Source organism: Carcharhinus amblyrhynchos, chromosome 1 (genome assembly GCF_965287045.1).
Source record: "Carcharhinus amblyrhynchos chromosome 1, sCarAmb.v2.hapA, whole genome shotgun sequence".
Taxonomy (NCBI): Eukaryota; Metazoa; Chordata; class Chondrichthyes; order Carcharhiniformes; family Carcharhinidae; genus Carcharhinus; species Carcharhinus amblyrhynchos.
Window position 1 is genome coordinate 177,693,423 of NC_137324.1, and position 7,135 is coordinate 177,700,557.

At 46.8% G+C, this 7,135-nt stretch overlaps 1 protein-coding gene across 1 annotated transcript in view; it reads right to left on the reverse strand.

The window, feature by feature from the left end:
* Positions 1 to 348, reverse strand: part of abcg2a (ATP-binding cassette, sub-family G (WHITE), member 2a) — a 78,578-nt gene extending 78,230 nt beyond the window's left edge. Inside the window, exon 1 of the mRNA XM_080195827.1 lies at positions 238 to 348. The gene's annotated coding sequence lies outside the window, so the exon portion shown is untranslated. The remainder of the gene's footprint in view (positions 1 to 237) is intronic.
* Between the last annotated feature and the right edge of the window lie 6,787 nt (positions 349 to 7,135).

Sequence of the window (7,135 nt, forward strand, 5' to 3'; positions counted from 1 at the left end):
CTAAGATCACACTGAGCCCAGGCACACATCGACACAATTCCCCAAACCCAGTCTAAAAATTATCAAATATAAGAAAATCATTCGATTAATGCGTCTCTCCAAATCTTTACCTCTAGACAAAGCAGTGCTGTTCTATTAATAGATATCAGAGTAATCTACATAGGAATGGTTACATAAGCATCACATAAAATAACTTTCCTCATTTATCACCAACCTCCAGTCCCCAGTCTGTTTTACCTGGGAGGGGAGCAGCGCTCAGCTGTCTCGGTGCTGGAGTAACGGGCAATGCAGAGGCAGCATTCACCCCGTTCAGACCTCGCTCCAAATGCGTTTGACAAAACTTGGCCTATTTACAGAGAACTCCTCTGTGTGTCAGAGAGAATTCAGCACCGCCTCTTCCTCTCTGATAGCCCCATTCAACCCGCTTACACACATCCTCATTCCTCCCCTCTGCGGGACCAGTACACGGTCACTGTTTGATGACACTACGTGTACACATACCCTTCTCAGTAAAAATCTCCTTACGCTGCTGTGTCCACATACCCCACTCTCAGTAACGACCCTTACACTGCTGTGTCCACGTACTTCACTCTCACTAACAACCCTTACGCTGCTGTGTACACAGACCCCATTCAGTAACAACCCTTACACTGCTGTGTACACATACCCCATTCACTAACAACCCTTACGCTGCTGTGTACACATACCTCATTCAGTAACAACCCTCACACTGCTGTGTACACATACCTCATTCAGTAACAACCCTCACACTGCTGTGTACACATTCAGACCGTGGGGTTGACTGGGTTTAACTCCCCAGAGAAATAGTCATGCCAAAACCATTAGAAAGAAACACTGCACCCTCAGCTCCCACCAGCCTGACATTGCTATGAACACACACACATACCCACACCCACACATATACTCATAAACACAATCCTACTCTGTGTGAAATAACATTTCATAAATACATTTGGGAAATTTGGAATTGAGAGATGTAAGAAAATAGCACAAACTGTAAAAAGGAAAACCTTGCTTGATTGACATCATTTGCTGGATTTCTCCAACCGTTTCCGCCACCCACCCACCCCTGCCACTGAGGATGGAGAATTTGGTGCTCAGCCAAATCTCCTTCACTGTAGCGGGACTGGAAAATCCCACCACTGTGAACAGCTGGAAAATTCCAGCACAGGCTTTTCTGATGAGGGAAAGAGGAAAGTCGACAATGGTAATGTAGTCAATGTAATTTATCTGGGTTTTCAAAAAATCTTTGATAAGATGCCACCCCCCCCCCCCACCCAATGAACGAGGTCAGAAAATGAGGACTCTGACGAAGGGTCATCCAGACTCGAACCGTTGGCTCTTTTCTCACCCCACAGATGCTGTCAGACCTGCTGAGATTTTCCAGCATTTTCTGTTTTTGTTTCAGATTCCAGCCTCCTACTTTCCCAGCTCTCTGAAACCTCAGGACTTCATCCTACTTTCTACCTAAGTTGTTGGTGCCAATGTGGATCACAACATCTAACTCCCAGAGGGCGAGTGCTCTGCAGCCGCTCAGCAATCTCCCTGATGCCCGCAACACAAGAAGCAGAAGCAGCAGGAGGCCATTTGGCTCTTCAGGCCTGCCCTGCCATTCAGTATGACTGTGGCTGACCTATGCCGGCCTCAGCTCCCTCTCAGTGCCATTTCCCCCGTTGCCCTCTATTCCTCGATCTATCAAATGTTCACCCAGCTCCCAGTCATCCAGCCTCCAGCACCCTTTGGGGCAGAGAATTCCAGAGACTCACCACCCTCTGCGAGAAGACATTTCTACACATCTCGGTTTTAAATGCCTGGCCCTGTGTCTCGTAATGATGTCCCCTTTGTTCACAACTCCACCTGTAGCGAAAACGTCGCACCATCCAGCCTGTCAAACCCTCTCAGGGAGTTTGAGTAAGTTCACTACCTCTATTTACACTAACTGAAATTCTACAGAGCTGAGCCAGCACCGTGAGAGAATCTCGTTCAAGCCAGCAATTAGCTACTCAAACTCTGGCGAAGGGTCACCCCAGACTTGAAACACTAGCCCTATTTTGTCTCCACAGATACTGTCAGACCTGCTGAGATTCTGCATCATCTGCTCTGTTTGTCTTGGCTGCTTGATTAAGTAGCTGTAACAGGCTCTCCGAGAGGAGGGGTTCATCCCTGATTGAGACTGAAAGTAACAGCTCCAGGCAGTGAGCGCCTGCTGGGGGGGTGGGGGTCTTCTGACCCGACTGTCTGCCCCTTTACTATGGCTGCATTGCGGCCGGGTGTCCCTGGCGAGTGAACGGGGCAGAGGGCACTATCGGTGCCTTCCTTGCCTGCTGGGTACCGCAGGGACTGGGGCGCATTATTAACCCAATAATCACATATTGATTTGATGTCTTAAGTTTCCTTTCTACTTTGTCTTCTGTTTCGGGTGGTTTCCTTCTTTTTGGGAGCTGCCCCTTTTAATTTGTCCCTCAGTTAATTGGATTCAGTTTAATTCTTCTGTCAAAAAGATGGACTAAGACTGAGAGTGAATTCTTTTCAGTAGTAAACTGTAGTTAAATTCTAAATGCAATCTCTAGACTAGATATTAGTAAGAGAGTTATCCTTAAAATTAACCTTTTAGCTCAGATCAAATATCAGTTTGACAGTTACATGGGTATAGAGGGATATGGGCCAAATGCAGGCAATTGGGACTAGCTTAGGGGTTTAAAAAAGGGCAGCATGGACAAGTTGGGCCGAAGGGTCTGTTTCCGTGCTGTAAACCTCTATGACTCTATCAGATCGAGCCCAAGATGGGCTGCAGTGCATTTTCTTATCAGTTTGGATCTTTGTTTGCCTCTCATAAGAACATAAGAACATAAGAAATAGGAGCAGGAGTAGGCCATCTAGCCCTTCGAGCCTGCCCCGCCATTCAATAAGATCATGGCTGATCTGAAGTGGCTCAGTTCCACTTTCCCGCTTTCTCCCCATAACCCTTAATTCCCCTGTCTGTCAGAAATCTATCTACCCGTGTCTTAAATATATTTAGTGAGGTAGCCTCCACCATTTCAACGGGCAGAGAATTCCAGAGATTCACCACCCTTTGAGTGAAGAAGTTCCTCCTCAACTCCGATCAAAACTGCCCCCCCCTTATCTTGAGGCTGTGCCCTGTAGTCACGCTATCCTTTCTAAGTGGGAAAAATCTCTCTACCTCTACCCTATCCATCCCTTTCATTATCTTATATGTCTCTATAAGATCCCCCCTCATCCTTCTAAACTCCAACGAGTACAGACCCAGTCTATTCAGCCTCTCTTCATAGTCCAACCCCCTCATCTCTGGTATCAGCCTAGTGAACCTCATCTGCACTCCCTCCAAGGCCAAAATATCCTTGCGCAAGTGCGGCGACCAAAACTGCACACAGTACTCCAGCTGCGGCCTCACCAGTGCCCTGTACAGTTGCAGCAAGACCTCCCTGCTTTTATATTCTATCCCCCTCGCTATAAAGGCCAGCATCCCATTTGCCTTCTTGATCACCTGCTGCATCTGCAGACTAGGTTTTTGCGACTCATGCACAAGGACCCTCAGGTCCCTCTGCACCGTAGCATGCTGCAGCTTTTCGCCCTTTAAATAGTAATCCCTCCCATTATTTCTGCCAAAGTGGATAACCTCACACTTGCTAACATTATACTCCATCTGCCAGATCCTCGCCCACTCGCTCAGCCTATCCAGATCCCTCTGCAGACTTTCCACCCTCTCCACGCAATTTGCTTTACCACTTATCTTTGTGTCATCAGCAAATTTCAACACCCTACACTCAGCCCCCTCCTCCAGATCATCTATATAAATGGTAAATAGCTGAGGCCCCAGCACCGATCCCTGCGGCACTCCACTAGTCACCAACCGCCAGTCAGAATAGCACCCATTGATACCAACTCTCTCGCTTTCTATTAGACAACCAATCCTCTATCCATGCTAACACCTTTCCCCAAATCCATGCCCCCTAACCTTCTGTAGCAACCTTTTATGAGGCACCTTATCGAACGCCTTTTGAAAATCTAAAAACACCACATCCACCGGTTCCCCTCTGTCTACCGCACTAGTCACATCCTCATAGAAGTCCAATAAATTTGTCAAACACGACTTCCCCTTAACGAATCCGTGCTGCGTCTGCTCTATCAAACCATTCCTTTCTAGGTGCCTCGCTATTTCTTCTTTGATGACGGATTCTAGCATTTTTCCAACTATAGACATTAAATTAACCAGCCTATAATTCCCTGCCTTTTGTCTGCTACCTTTTTTAAACAGCGGTGTAACATTAGCCGTTTTCCAATCTTCCGGCCCTTCCCCGGAATCCAGTGAATTTTGGTCTCTTGTGGGGACCATGAATTGGATTCAGTTGGAATCAATTTTTGGAGAAATGAGGAGATGGAAACGGAAGGCTGGTCCACTCTGCACATTGGCTTTGTAGCTTTAAGAATATAAACCCTTTTTAAATTCCCTCCCTCGCTCCATTTCCACGCTCACACTCTGTAACTAATCCTAAAACACTCTATAAATACATTAAGGGAAGAGGTTAACCAGGGAAAGAGTAGGGGCCACTAGAGATCATGTGGTCTGTGTGTGAAGCCACAGGACTTTGGAAGGGTGCTAAGTGAATAGTTCTTATTGGTGTTCACTCAGGAGAAGGAGGGCGAAGGTACAGAATTTGGGAAAAGGGACTGTGAGGACCTTGAGCAGTTTGACACAGGAAGTGTGAGCTTTTGGAGGCTTTGACTGGGCTGAAAAATAGACAGACCCCGAGGCCCAGATGAATTGCATCCCAGATTTCTGTGATAGGCGAGGCTGGAAATTGCAGGGGCTCTGACACAAATTTTTAATTTTGCTCTGGCCACGGGGGAAGTGCCAGAGACTGGAGGACGGCGAACGTGGTTCCACTTTTCAAGAGGGGTGGTAGAGACGAAATTACAGAACGGTGACTCTCATGTCAGTGGTAGGGAAACTATTAGAGAAATTTCTGAAGTAGAGAATTATTCTCCACTTGGAAAGACCTGGATTAATTCAGCGTAGTCAGTGTGGCTTCACCAGAGGGAGGTTTTGCCTAACAAATTTATTCAATTGTTCTAAAATGTGATGGAGTGTGTAGATAAAGAAAGATCAGTTGATGTAGTTTGCATGGGAGACTGGTTGAGAAGGTTGAAGCACACGGAATTCAGGGAAACCTCATGAGATGGATCCAAAACTGGCTTAGTAATAGGGCACAGATAGTTGTGGTGGAAATCTGTTTTGAGTGACTGGAGGCCACTGTCTAGTGCGTATCACAAGGTTCAGTGCTGGGATCCTTATTGTTTGTCACATACGTAAATGATACAGATAATACAGGGGGTGGGGGGGGAATGATAGCAAGTTTGCAGATAATATCAATTGGTCGAGTGGCTAACAACAAAGAAGGTGGCCATAGGTTTACAGAAAGATATAGACAGGTTGGTCAGATGGGCAGAGCAGCGGCAGATGGTATTTGGAAGAAATAACAAGACAAGGGAGTATTTAATGAATAGCAGGACACTGGGAAGCTCAGAGGAACAGGTGGATCTTGGGGTACTTATTCACAGATCCCTGAAGGCCACAGAGCAGGTGAATAGGATAGTTAAGAAGGTTTATGGGACATTTGCTTTTACCAGTATAAGAGCAAGGAGGTAATGCTGGAGCTGTGCAGAGCGTTGGAGAACTGTGTGCAGCTCTGGTCACCTCACTATAGGAAGGATGTGACTGCACTAGAGAGGGTACAGAGGAGGTTCACCAGGGTGTTGCCTGGGAAGGAGCATTTGAGCTAATAAGGAGAGACTGGATACGCTTGGATTGTTTTCTCTAGAGCAGAGAAGGCTGGGGTTGGGGGGCTGGGGGGGGCATGATTGAGGTGATTACAAGGGGTATGGCAAGGTGAGTGGGGAGCAGCTGCTCCCATTGGTTGAGGGGTCAGTCACGAGGGGGCACGGTTTTAGGGTGAGGAGATTCAGAGGGGATTTGAGGTTTTTTTTCACTCAGAGGGTGATGGGAATCTGGAATGCACTGCCTGGGATGGTAGCGGAGGTGGGAAACCTTACAACCTTAAGGAAGTATTTGGATGAGTGCTTGAAATATCATAATATTCAAGGATATGGGACAAGTGCAGGAAAATGGGATTAGTGAGACTAGTGGTAGTAATTGTTGGCGCAGACTCAATGGGCCGAATGGCCTTTTTTCTGCTGTACGATATAACTAGCTATTGTCCTCGTGTTTGCTTACTTACTCCCACTCTGGTACAGTGTGGGTGCCATGGTGGCACAGTGGTCAGCGCTGCAGCCTCACAGTGCCAGGGACCTGGGTTTAATTCCCGGCTCGGGTCACTGTCTGTGTGGAGTTTGCACATTCTCCCCGTGTCTGCGTGGGGCTCCTCCGGGTGCTCCGATTCCCTCCCACAGTCTGAAGGATGTGCTGGTTAGGGTGCATTGAGCCAAATAGGTGCAGGAGCGTGGCGACTCGGGGAATTTCACTGTAACTTCATTGCAGTGTTAATGCGAGCCTTACTTGTGACTAATAAATAAACTTTAACTTTGGGCTCTGAGATGGTTGGAGAAAATTTCTGCTCATCCAGTACGGGATGTCAGACTAATTAGTGAGATAATTTAGCAGCAGTGGAGGGGTTGAGAGAGGAGGAACTGGGGGTTGTCGAGTACAGCTGATCTGCTCAAAATAGACAGCATTTCTTTAGACTCAAATCAGCAACTTTAGGATTGTTAGTGCAAATGGAATGATATAGATGCGCCCATTGAAATCTAGAAGCTTTTAGTGAGCTGTACTATATAAAAATAAGTTATTGTTGTTGAGTGACAATAACTCCTTGATATATTGAATCATTCTAATATAAAGAGATCACTCATGGTAAGCCACCAGACTGAGTTCCTTTCCTTCCTCAGTCTTCCCCTAAAAAATCTGATCAATAATGGGGAGAGACTTCTCAGCAGCTTTCATAGAATAGAATCGCTGCAGTACAGAAAGAGGCCACTCGGCCCATCGAGTCTGCACCAACCACAATCCCACCAAGGCCCTGTTTCCGTAACTCCACGCACTTACCCTAGCTAATCTCCCTGACATCAGGGTCAACTT